The sequence below is a fragment of the Triticum urartu genome, chromosome 3A (assembly GCF_056163025.1).
Source record: "Triticum urartu cultivar PI428250 chromosome 3A, HENAU_Tu73, whole genome shotgun sequence".
Taxonomy (NCBI): domain Eukaryota; kingdom Viridiplantae; phylum Streptophyta; class Magnoliopsida; order Poales; family Poaceae; genus Triticum; species Triticum urartu.
The window spans coordinates 50439152-50452249 of record NC_141875.1 but is presented as its reverse complement, the minus strand read 5'-3'; the positions used below and the strand labels follow the sequence as shown (position 1 = coordinate 50452249).

Sequence of the window (13098 nt, the reverse complement as noted above, 5' to 3'; positions counted from 1 at the left end):
ATAGCAACATCAATCTCAGAACATAATGGATACTAGGGATCAAACCCTAACAGAACTAACTCGATTACATGATAAATCTCATCCAACCCATCACCGTCCAACAAGCCTACGATGGAATTACTCACGCACGGCGGTGAGCATCATGAAAGTGGTGATGGAGGATGGTTGATGATGACGACGACGACTAATCCCCCTCTTCGGAGCCCCGAACGGACTCCAGATCAGCCCTCCCGAGAGGTTTTAGGGCTTGGCGGCGGCTCCGTATCGTAAAACGCGATGATTTCTTCTCTCTTATTTTTTTCTCTCCGAAAGCAAATATATAGAGTTGGAGTTGGCGTCGGAGGGCATCCAGGGGGCCCACGAGGTAGGGGGCACGCCCTAGGGGGGGCACCCCCCACCCTCGTGAGAAGGGTGTGGGCCCCCTGGTCTTCATCTTTGGTGAGGATTTTTTATTATTTTTCTAAGATGTTCTGTGGAGTTTCAGGTCGTTCCGAGAATATTTGTTTTCTGCACATAAAACAACACCATGGCAATTCTACTGAAAACAGCGTCAGTCCGGGTTAGTTCCATTCAAATCATACAAGTTAGAGTCCAAAACAAGGGCAAAAGTGTTTGGAAAAGTAGATACGATGGAGACGTATCAGTCCACCACCTCGAACCAGATCGGTTCGCGCTGGAAGTGGCCGTTGTCACCGAACAAGACATCTAGCCGGACCCGGCCAATGGGGGAGCAGGAGAGGCCGGGCACGATGCCATGGAAGATCGTCTGGGTCGGCTCCAGGTCCTCGGCCTTGAGGCCGAGCTTGGTCATCGTGTCGCGGTAGAGGATGTTGATGCTGCTGCCGCCGTCGATGAGGACTCAGGAGAACTTGCATGTGCGCCGTGCGACGATGGTGGGGTTGAGGACGAGGGCGTAACCACCCATACTCGGCATGACTGCCGGGTGATCCTCCCGGGTCCAGGTGATTGGGCGATCCGACCAATGCATGAACTCCGGCTTGGCCGGGACGACGGTGTTCACCTCCTGCCGAAGGAGGTGCTCGCTGCGCTTGTCATCGCCGAGGCTGGTGAAGACGACGTAGGCTGCGTTCTGGTTCGGGTATGCGTCATCGTGCATCGCGCCGCCAGCTGGAGGCGGTCGTGGAGGCGGAGGCGGCTTCCCTGCGCCCGGAGCCGGAGCCGGAGGGGGCGGGACGTCGCCCCTTATGATGCGCTTGGTGATGGCACACTGCCAAAGCGTGTGCGTGGAGGGTTTTGCGCCGCTGTGGTGCTTGCAGGGGGCGTCGAGCATCTGCTCGAAGCTCATGGCGGGTTGCCATGCCGTCTTGCCGGTTTGTCGGCGCTTTGCCGCCGGGTCCACCGTGGGCTCGGTGGTCGCGACGAGCCGGTTGTCATGACGCGGCGCCAACTGGTCGGCCTTGCGCTTGTTGTTCTGGTGATACTGCTGCCGTCTGCTTTCACCGGCCGGCTTCGGAGGGGGAACTGGCTTCTTCTTGCCGGCTTCATCCAGCGCCACCTGGATCTTCATGGCGGAGTCGGCGGTGGCGTACTTGTCCGCCGTCACCATGAGCGCGGCCATGGTGGCCGGCTCGGAGCGTAAGAGCTTGTGCTTGAGGAGGGTGTCGTCTCGGCACCCGCTGACGAAGTACTGGATCGCCTGGAATTCATGGACGCCCTCGCAGCTGTTTCGGAGCTCGGTCCAGCGTGTGAGGTACTCGCGACTGGTCTTCATAGGCCCTTGCACGCACATGGCGAGCTGGCTAGGGCAGCCGGGCCGCTTGTAGGTCCCCGTGAAGTTGTGGACGAAGGCTTCCTCGAAGTCCACCCACGTGTTGATGCTGACCATCGGCAGGCTGTTCAACCACGTGCGGGCCGATCCTTGGAGCATGAGCGGTGCGTAGCGCACGCTGAGACAACGATTGGCACCGGTGATGCCAATGGCCGTGGTGTAGTCAGTGAGCCAGTCTTCTGGCTTCACTGTCCCGTTGTAGTTGGGGGTGTCGCGGGGGAGCATGAATCCTTTGGGGAAGGGCTCCTCCCGGATGCGTGGGCCAAAGCACGCCGACCCGATAGCGCCGCTCTCCTCCACCTTCAGGGAGCGAGCAAGCCGATCGAGGCGGTGGCGGGCGTCGGCGTCGTCGATGGCGCGCTGGCCGAGTCGACTTGCGGCCAGGCCACGGGGGGCCGGGTCGGTTGAAGCCGGACGCCGGCCATGATGGCCGGTTCCGCGCTGGATCTCTAGGACGGACTCGTCGCCCAATCCGCCGGCGGCTGTAGCGGCCAGGTCGCGCCGAGTCCGGACTCGGCCGGAGTGCGCCTTGCCGAGTGGCGAGGAAGCGGTGTGCAGAAGTTCGTCTGGCCCGCCAAGGCGGCTGGAGCCGGATCCCGCTAGCTTGGCGAGCTGGTTGAGGCGGTCATGCTGGGTGTTGGCGGCGTGGAGGAGTTTGGGCATCCGCCCGGTGCGCTCGTTCAGCTCCTCACCCGCGAGCTGGTCCAGGCCAGCTGCGGCTGCCTGGGCAGCGCGCATATTCTTCGCTGGGGTCTCGTAGACGTTTAGGATGGCGCGGCCGATCGCGCCTCCCTGGGCACGCACGTCGGCGACCCGGCTTGGGTCGGCCGCGGTGGGCGTGAATCCGTAGGCGGCATCGCGCTCCAGCTGAGCGGCGTCCAGGCGACGCTGAGTGGCGGCGAGCGTCTCGGACAGGTCCAGCATCTGCTGGCGCCTTTCCTCGAGCTGGGTTCGGGCCTCAGTGACGTTGGTGGCGTCGACGAGGCTCTGCATTGCGGCGCGCAACAGATCGGAAGGCTCGATCCGCTCCGCTGCGGCCCTGGCTTCGGTAGCCTTCCTTGTCTTGCTCGACGAGGAGGAGGCGCCGTCGCTGGTAACGAAAACCTCCACGTGGGCGTCCATTGCCTCGACGGAAATGCCGCCGCCGAGGGAGAGCGGAGAGTCGGAGTAGCTGAGCATCTCGCTGGGGTACTCGTCGGCCGCGAAGGCATCGGAGATGCGCAGCGCGGCGACGGAGGCGGCTAGCGTGCCGACGACGTCGTCCGCCAGCGCGACGGACTCGTCGGTGTAGGAGAAGGGCCCCGTGTGAAGCATGTTCCCGGCCAGCTCCTCGAGCTGCCCCACGGTGGGCGCCAACTGTCGTGGTGGGCGCACGGCAGATGCCAAGGGATGTCTAAAGAGAGGAGGAGGCTTGAGGGCGTTGGTGGACTCCAAAGGCGAGGTTGGCATGAGCGGGCGCGGGAGGCCCGACATACCCAGGTTCGGGGCTCTCCGGAGAGATAATACCCCTAGTCCTGTCGAGTGTAGTTGGATGATCGATAGTACAACCTTGCTCCTGGAGCTGTATGGAGGAGGAAGGAAGCTGGCCAAGGCTTGGGCTACTCCTCTCCGGTGTCGCTGTTTTGTGGCTAGTCCTATGCTTGCTTGCTTTTCCTATGTGTCTTCTGCTTTCTCTCTTGTTCGGTTGCCCATGATCGCGGGCTCCCGGGGGGTTTTATAGTCCAACCCCCCAGGGGTACAAGGGTAATGTTACAAGTTGGTGGGTCCATATTGTCAACGTCCGGGAACCCGGGCTGGGTCCCGCTGAGGGTTTGTGGTTCGCCGGGTTCCCCTAGGTGCGGGCCCCGCGTGCCTAGGGGGACTGTGCGCCGTCTTGCCGATCGTCAGGGCGTGGCCGAGTCGAGTCGTGTACAGTGATCTCCGTCAGGCTGCCGCTTGCAGTCGTCAGCGGTGAAGGCGGGGGCACTGTAGGCACGCTAGCCCTGGTCAGCGGGTAGGTGAGGGGCACTGTTGCCACGTTCCTGCTGACAAGAGTCATGGGCGGGGCACTGTTACCTCGGTCATCATTGATTGAGGTCTCGTCCCATCATACGACCTGGATGGGACGAGAGTTGACCCGTGGATGGATTGCGTAGCATGCCATGGGTGGTGCTGGCTTGTCGAGGAGGCTTCGGTCGTGCCGGGTTCGGCTGTCTTGCGCTAGTTGTTGGGGCCGAGTCAACGTGTCTTGCCGGGTCGGCTAGTCTGCCCGGCTTGTGGTGCTTGGCCGGGTCGAGCGACTCGGCCAAGCGCGTGCTGGTATTGAGGGGCGGTGCCAGCCCCGTTGATTTTTGAAGAGGATCCAGGTTCCGTTGCCTTCTCGGGGTCCATCCTCCCGACAGCTGGTCTCCTCAGTCAGCTCACGGCTCGTCTCCGTGCTGAGTTCGCCATCAAGGACTTGGGTCCTTTGCACTACTTCCTCGGTGTCGAGGTGGTGCGCCGTCTGGATGGCTTCTTTCTTCATCAGCGGAAGTACGCTCACGAGCTCCTGGAGCGCGCTGGCATGCTTAACTGCAAGCCCTGCCGCTACGCCTGTTGATACGAAGGCCAAGATTTCTTCCACGGCTGGTTCTCCTGCTTCGGATGCTGCTTTCTATCGGTCTATCGTTGGTGCTCTCCAGTACCTCACTCTGACTCGACCGGAGATCCAGTATGCCGTGCAGCAGGTGTGTCTTCATAAGCATGCTCCTTGAGACGTTCACTAGGCTGTCGTCAAGCGGATTCTCCGCTATATCTGTGGCACTATGGATCTTGGCGTCACGCTTCATGCCTCCGCCGACACCACCCTCACCACCTACTCCAATGCAGACTGGGCGGGCTGCCCTGACACTCGTTGCTCCACTTCGGGCTATTGTGTCTACCTTGGACCCTCCGTGGTCGTCCAAGTGGCAGCCTACGGTCTCTCGTTCCAGTGCTGAGGCTGAGTATCGTGCGGTGGCCAACACCGTCGGCGAGTGTTCGTGGCTTCACCAGCTGCTTCAGGAGCTCTCTTGCCCTGTTGACCGTGCCGCGGTGGTCTACCGCGATAACGTCTCGGCGGTCTACCTCTCCGCTAACCCGGTGCATCATCGACGGACCAAGCACATTGAGTTGGATATTCATTTTGTTCGGGAACAGGTGGCCCTTGGTCATATTCGTGTTTTACACGTCCCTACTTCTCAACAATTTGCTGATATCATGACCAAGGGCTTGCCTACGGTGTCATTTGAGGAGTTCCTGTCCAGTCTTTGCGTCAGCCGCGGTGCCGCTTCGACTGCGGGGGGTGTTGAGTATATGTGCACATTGTGTATTGGACCCGCCTCCTAGTTCCTTGTATAGTTGAGGTCCGCGACCCACCTTTGTACATCATATATACATGACTATGCACAAGAGGAATGTATTGTGCAATTCACATATTCTACACTGATAGTATCCGATGTCACAAATAAATATGAGGCAAAAACCTGATAGCACCGTTCCACAAAGAGTGGAAACTAAGGTAGCTTATTGCAATGCCCCAGAGTCAGCTAAAATACATAAATCCGGGGGGTACCATTTGGTTGTGGGAGAAGCTCTCAGTGCCTGCCATTCGTCATGTGCAGGCAGTTAATAGTTGAAGCAAAGATGTTGAAGTTTGGGGAGGACGATCCAGTAGTATATTGTTGACTGCCTTGTCAGCTTGAAGGAGTTGGGAGGATTCCAACTGCAAATGACATATATGTGAAGGCATATTGGACATTATTAGCTTGAGGGTCAACCACGAGGAGGCTGCTGCTATCTGATGGATCGTTGGGACTTGGGCTTCTACAGGTTCTGATGATAGTGCAACCTTCAAGGGTGGACAGCGTCCATGGATGCTGTGTGTGTGAGCATGTTGCCAGCTCCTGTTCTAGATGTCGTGCGTGTGTTGTTGTGTTGTGGGCATGTTGCCTTGCTTAATTAGCTGTTGTAACCATTGTGGTTTCAAGCCTGTTTCTAAGGGTATCCTTGTTTATCAATGTCAGTACAACCATGTGGTCGATTCTCATGCTTTGGGACGACCATGTGGTCGACATCACCAACATCACCACCATCGCTTTCTGCCTTTCGGCGTCCATGTGAAGGAATCCGATTCATGATTTAAGATAACATCGGTTTATTGACCTACCACCCAACCCTAGCCGCCCCTCCTCCTCACCCCCTCCCTCTTCCCTTCCTCGCCGCCGCCTGAGGCAGCCATCGGGCAAGCCAGGGGCGCTAAGGATGGTGGCGGTGGGGCCTTGGTTGCCCTGCTTCTGCATGGGGAACCCCGGATCTGGAGTGGCGGCTCCATTGGCAAGGCACGGCTGGCTAGCAGCCGCGTGGGCAGTGGATCTCGTGTCCCGGCCGCGCAGGCGGCGGGATCCGGTGGTCGTTGGCGGTCGCCGACGGCTTCTGCGACGGTCGATGCGCGCGATCTGGTGCCTCCCCTCCTCCCCCGTTCGGCGTGCGGGCCAGCCTGGTCGGGCCGCGCTTCCTCTTGGTCGCCGATTCTGTATAGGAGGCGCTGCTGGTGGCGGGGATCTAGTTCAGGCGAAATCCCTGGCTGGCCATGATCGGCCGAGCCGACGGCGACGCCTGAGGACACCGTTCCCTTCTTGGAGGCGTCAGTATGGAATGATCTCCTCACTTCACCTTCCCCTAGCTCTCCCGGGCGAAAGCCCTAACTTTGTTGGGAAGGCGGCGGCGCTCACGGCGCTGTTCCCTTCTTGAAGGCGCTGCTTTGGGAACCTTGGGGTTAGGTGGCGCTTGTGGGTGGTGGACGACGGCGCTGGCGCGGCCCTATCCTAGCATGGATTACGTCCGTTGCTTGGAGATGGACTCGGGTAGGTGGAGGTCGTCGGCTGGTGTCGTGGTGGCGTCAATGGCAGAGGACCTGCCAAGGGTCATGTAGGTGGAGGTCGTCGTTTGGCGTCGTGGTGGCGTCGATGGCGGAGGACCTGCCAAGGTTGTCACCTCAATCTACTCTGAAGATTGTCTAGTGGAAGATGGCGGCGGCGACACATGTGAGTGTGTCGGACCGGTTTGAGCCCCGGGCCCGGCAGATGGGTCGGTCGGGGCCTCCGGCTTTAGATGTTAGGCTTAGGTGAGAGGTCTGGGTATGTGGCCCAACTTGCACCCCCTTCATCATTTGAATAGGAGTAGCGGCAGATGTTGCCAAAATGGCAGATTTAGGCATATTGTTGTTCTACTTTGTAAGGTCCTCGAGAATAATCAATAAAATGGACGCATGCATCTCCCATATGTAGAGGCCGGGGGTTATCCTCCTTTTTCCAAAAAAAACTTCCTCCCTCAGAGAAGCTTTATTTGCCGAGCTCACCTTGCAAATGCCGCCTAATGTTTCTCTGTGGTTTGCTTTAGGTGATCAAATGTATCGAGCCCGTGATAAGAATAAGAGGAATGCCAATAGGAGGCGGATAAGTCGGTTTCTTGACACTTTGCATACTTGTGACCTCAAGGAGATCCATCTTCAAAATTGTCGCTTCATTTGGAGCAATGAAAGGGAAAATCCAATGCTTTGCAAACTTGACTCTTTCTTTTGCAATGCCGAGTGGAACCTGCAGTTTGGCACTCATATCCTTGTTGCCCTCTCATCGTCCCTTTCAGATCATTGCCCTCTGTTACTTGCGGATGACATGGGTGCGTAGGCCACGTGCTTTCAAGTTTGAGAATTTCTAGGCCTCGCTCCGAGCCTTCAGTGAGGTGATGCACAATGCCTGGAACGAGCAAACCGACCACACCGAGCCCTACCAAGTCCTGCACCACAAGATAAAAAAGACCGGCGATCACATCGCTACATGGAGTAAAGGCTTGTTCTCGGCGGCAAAGGTGCTCCACCACACCACACTTTTGGTGATGCACCAGCTTCATATGGCACAAGAGGTGTGGGCGCTTTCGCCCGATGAGTTGGTCCTCCGCTGTAGGCATATCGAAAAAGGCTTTCGCCCCGTTTTATATATAAAGCAACGATCACTGACAATCCGATACAAACAAATACCTTCCCAACACACGCACACACCCAAGGTTGGATACATAGGAGTTGAGTGCAGCAACACCACCCCTACCACTACAAGAGCTACCAGGGTCCTCCATCGAGAACACGCCACCATGAGGAGACGAAGCCACATATGACGAACCTTGAGATCCAAGGCGGCGCCTTCAGGAAGGTCACAGCGCCAGAGCGCCGCCATGACCCGATCCGAGAATTAGAGTTTCCCCTAGAGCTACATGATGGGCAATGAGATCCATGATGATGCCTTCAAGAAGGGAACGAAATCGCCGCCCCTGGACTGCCCAAAGACAAAACAAGGTTTTCAACCCGGCCATAGCTCACTGCCAACGGCAAATGGGACGAACTCCGCACCACCTCCACCGAACGTCACACCTCGGCCACCATGTCGCCCACACGGCCATGGTAGCAGTTGAGCCACGGGCTACACCCATGAGCCTGCGCTGTCACCACCTGAGCCGCCGCCCCAGTATCCAAGACCATCACGCCACCTACACCATGGTTCACCGGCACTGCTGCTGGCAAAGCGCCACCTTTGGGCAAGAACGAGGTCCAGCCGGCCGGAGCAAGGGAGGGGCAGGCCACAGGCGGCGGCCGGCGAAACCGCAACCACCTCGTCATTTCTCGAACTGTGTCCGGGCCAACGTCACCACAGCCGGCAACAGCAAGACCCTTGTTGGCACCCCTGCCATCTCCCCAGAGCGCCCTCTGCGCGCCTCGTGTCTAGCCAAAGACAAGCTCGTCGAGCCGCCGTGCACCACCCGCAGGATGCGCCTCCAACCGTAGACCCGAGCACCTCATGAAGAAGTAGGAGAGGGTCAAACCTCCGCCACTGCACCTCCACACCGACCAGCCGTGACGGCCCGGTTGAGGCAGCCGCCCGCAGCCCTACCCACCCGCGGCCCACGCCACCGTGAGGATAGATCTGACTGGGCCACCGCTGTGGCCCTGATCTACCACCATGACGCGCCCATCCACCATGCCCGAGTTGTTTAGCACCAACAGCCACAACCCTAGCCACCACGACTAGGCATGCGCCCCGAGTAGCGTGCAGGAGGCCCTGAAGGCACCCATGGACGGATCTGGGCAGAGCCCCCAGCCGCTCGATGCTGCCCCAGGTCGAAGCCTCGCCACGACCAGTCCTCCAGCGCTTCGGGTGAGGCCCATGCCGCTGTCGTCGTCAAGCCATCCCACCGCCGTGCCGCACCACCACACGAAGGCGTCGCCCAGTGCCAAGCCCCACCGTGCGGGGGAGAGAGAGGTCCAGCCGCTGCCAACACCAATCGGGCTTTACCCAACGGCGCGGTCCGGCGGTGGCGAGGGGAGGTGGAGGGCGAAGGGGGGCTTGGCCCCTCGGTCGCTCGCGGGAGTGACGCTAGGGGAACGAGGGCAGCAGTGGCTTCGCGCGTATGAGGGTGTGGGTTGTCCAACCTTCTAACCCCTTCTACGGTTGCTATGGACCTCTTTTTATAGATTAAAGGGTTACCACAATGGCAAAGTAGTCATTATGCACTGATAAGATAGCAAACGGTGCTATCATACCTAACTCTACAGGCTGATAGGGCACATTAAATGCAACGCTCAATGCCACATCACTGGGTGCCTGACAAGCCTTGCCGGGATATCTCGCCGGCTCCGTGCCTGCCCGCTTGACACGTCGTAGGACGGGTGTCATCTGTAGCCATTTTCTGTAGAAAGAGGCTGCCATGTGGCTAACAGCCGCCACTTAGTCACTTTGTGGCTTGACACCGTACTGATTGACGACGTGGATCGTGGCGGAGTAGTTGGTGAGGTGGTTCTGCCTTCGCGAGTCCCGATAGGCCCTGCCGGGACGCCCTGGACGTCTTGTTCCGGGGGTGGCCCCGTCCTTGCTGAGCTCGCCTGCCCAGCAAGGGAGGCTTTTTCCCTCAGGGTGTCTTGCTTCTAAGCTCTTGGTTTCTCGTACCCTGTCTTGGGTTGGAGCCTTGATATTGTTTCCGTGCCTGTGCACAGTCTGGGCAACAGACCCAGGATTTGTTGCACCGACACCGGTAGTCTGGTACACATAGTAAGTAGTCTAAAAACCCATACAAAGAGGAACGGCATGGTAATCCAGAGGAAAGCATCGGAGCCGTTGACAGCATATAAGATCAGAGGCATGGTAGCAGAGAGCCGTCAATACCTCCGTGCTAATTAATCGGCGTGTAGTACAGGAAGGAAAGTAGGTCGCCCGGGCAAGAGCTGCAGACTTACTCGACCGCATAAGGAATCTTAATGCCGAAGTAACTCTCGTGTGTAAGCAATTGCAGACTGTGCACAGGAGAGGGGCGCCTATTCAGAATAAACTTTCGGAACTGTGGTCTGTCTTTGAACACGTGTGTTCCCTGGGAAATTGGGCGTCCTGCCTGTGTTCGAGACAGAGTTTTCTGTTCCAATTATTGTCGGCGGGTATGCTAATGCAACACCGTTGCAAGTGTCCACAGCGTACAGATGTGCTCTTGTCCTGCGTGACTTGATTATGCCATATCTTCTTAGGAGAATGAAAGGCGATGTCAATGCACAACTTCCCAAGAAAACAGAGCAGGTTCTTTTCTGTAGTTTAACTCAAGAGCAACATGCTACTTATCGTGCATTTCTTGCTAGTTCAGAGGTGGAACAAATATTTGATGGTAACAGAAACTCCCTTTATGGGATAGATGTCCTGAGGAAGATATGTAATCATCCTGATCTTCTTGAGAGAGAACAAGCTGCTCAGAATCCTGATTATGGAAATATTGAAAGAAGTGGAAAGATGAAAGTGGTTGAGCAAGTACTTAAAGTCTGGAAAGATCAAGGTCATCGCGTTCTTCTTTTTGCTCAGACCCAACAGATGCTTGACATTTTGGAGAACTTCTTGACTGCCCGCGACTACCAATATCGACGAATGGATGGACTTACACCTCCAAAGCAAAGAATGGCACTCATGATGAGTTTAATAATACAGATGAGATTTTTATTTTCATTCTGACAACAAAAGTTGGTGGATTGGGTACGAATTTGACTGGGGCAAACAGGGTTATAATATTTGATCCTGACTGGAACCCTTCGACAGACATGCAGGTATGGTCCATGTGAAATTTTGCCTGCCCTGTATATAATTCTGCACCTACCACCTTTTAACCTTTGTAGATGCATTGTCATTCGATAAAATTACATTAAGGTTTCATTATCTTGCCTTTTGGATTTGGAAGAGATGGTTGACATCCAAAAATGGATGCCGATGAGTACATTGTAGATAAAATAATTTTAAGGAGTCCTCTGTTGTGATAGCAGCAAAGATAATCTCGTGTTATTTTATGTCCTAGGACAAGTGATCACACTAACCTGATTAAACTTTCTGTGCACTAGGCCAGGGAACGAGCGTGGCGAATTGGGCAAAAAAGAGATGTGACAGTTTACAGGTTGATCACACGTGGGACGATAGAGGAGAAAGTCTACCATCGACAGATATACAAGCATTTTCTCACAAACAAAGTACTGAAAAACCCTCAGCAAAGGAGGTTCTTTAAAGCCAGAGACATGAAAGATTTATTCACATTACAAGATGATGACAAGAATGGTTCAACTGAAACATCCAACATTTTTGGCCAATTGTCTGAAGATGTGAACATCGGTGCTCCAGATGGTGAGGAGCGAGGCGAGGGATCTTCAGCTTTACCGACCAGCGCAGAGGCTGAACCATCTGTTGATGGAAATGGGAAATCAGACCTTAGATCTGACCAAGCGGATGAAGAATCCAACATTTTGAAGAGTCTTTTTGATGGCCAGGGCGTTCATGTAAGTAATATGTGCTGATCCCAGCCTCTGTGCTTTTGTTTTTCTGTTCAATATTTTGTAAATAACCCTCAATTTTGTACTTGCACAGAGTGCTATAAATCATGATGCCATAATGAGTGCTAACGACGATCAGAAGCTGCGCCTAGAAGCAGAAGCTTCACAGGTGGCACACAGGGCAGCTGAGGCTTTACGCCAATCACGGATGCTCAGAAGCCCGTGACGACTTTGCTGTCCCCACATGGACAGGAAGAGCTGGTGCTGCCGGGGCGCCGTCTTCTGTCCGCAGGAAATTTGGGTCAACACTCAACACCCAGCTGGTTAGTTCTTCGCAGCCATCAGAAGGTTCAAACGGCAGCAGGGTTCAAAGTCTTCAGGTGGGCGCTCTACATGGCAAAGCACTGTCCTCCGCCGAGCTTTTGGCTAAGATGCGTGGAACGCGAGAGGGGGCAGCTTCAGACGCACTGGAACATCAGCTCAGCCTGGGCTCTGCTTCCAACCAGAGACCAGGCTCGACAGAGAACGGACGCACATCTAACTCTTCTTCTAGTAGGAACATTATCGTGCAACCTGAAGTCCTGATCCGCCAGCTGTGCACCTTCATACAACAAAACGGTGGCTCCGCCAGCTCGACGAGCTTGACGGAACATTTCAAGAACCGCATACAACCAAAGGATATGCTGGTGTTCAAGAACCTGCTCAAGGAGATAGCAATGTTGCAAAGGGGCGCAGGCGGCTCAACGTGGGTGCTGAAACCCGAGTATGGGTAATTTGCGGCAGTAGTTCATGGGCTCAAAATTTTGATTAGGAGTAGATTCTCGCATAAAAAAATCATTTAAATAGGATGTTGATACAGAGATGGAAAATTTCTCTCTTAAATCTTTGGATATGGCTGAGAGATACCTTTTTGCATGGAAGAGATGGCACAGGAATGTTAGTTAGGTGGCGGTTCTTTTTCTCCTCAGTTAATTAGTGGTTTGCAGAAGCCCTTATTAGCCTTTTATCCTTTTCTGGTGTACATGTTTCCTGGGAATCAACTACAATCTGAATTCACAAGTATTTACAAATACTGCTTTCTGTCTCCGTGCTTCTACTTTTCTTATAATATTTGTATGCGTCGTTCTGTTTCTGTATGAGCGCGGTGTGGTCACTTTTCTTGCATTTATGGTGGTTTCAAATATACTTTTATGTATCATATATTACTCCAGATGCAATTGCTAGGCATCGATTATGCGGGGGCTTTATTCAAACAAATGATTGTTGTGAATATTTATTTTCGCGCTCTCTTTTTCCACTGTTTATATATTTCCCTCGTAGTATTGCTTTCAGGATTTTTTTCTCTCCAGATTTCTGGAAGACGATGTCGATTTTGAGCTGAAACTACACTAGCTATGGTTCTTATTACGAAAGTATTACTCTGGTGTATCTCTGAATTCTGGTTGGTGGCAAATGATTGTTGTGAATAATTATT

At 55.1% G+C, this 13098-nt stretch overlaps 1 pseudogene across 1 annotated transcript; it reads left to right on the top strand.

Moving 5' to 3' along the window:
• The first annotated feature begins 8907 nt into the window (after positions 1–8907).
• LOC147978426 (DNA excision repair protein CSB-like) lies at positions 8908–13015 on the top strand (annotated as a pseudogene). The gene is made up of 5 exons (XR_015599255.1): positions 8908–9161; positions 9828–9921; positions 10040–10913; positions 11202–11630; positions 11719–13015. The product of XR_015599255.1 is annotated as a DNA excision repair protein CSB-like (transcript).
• Positions 13016–13098: the final 83 nt, after the last annotated feature.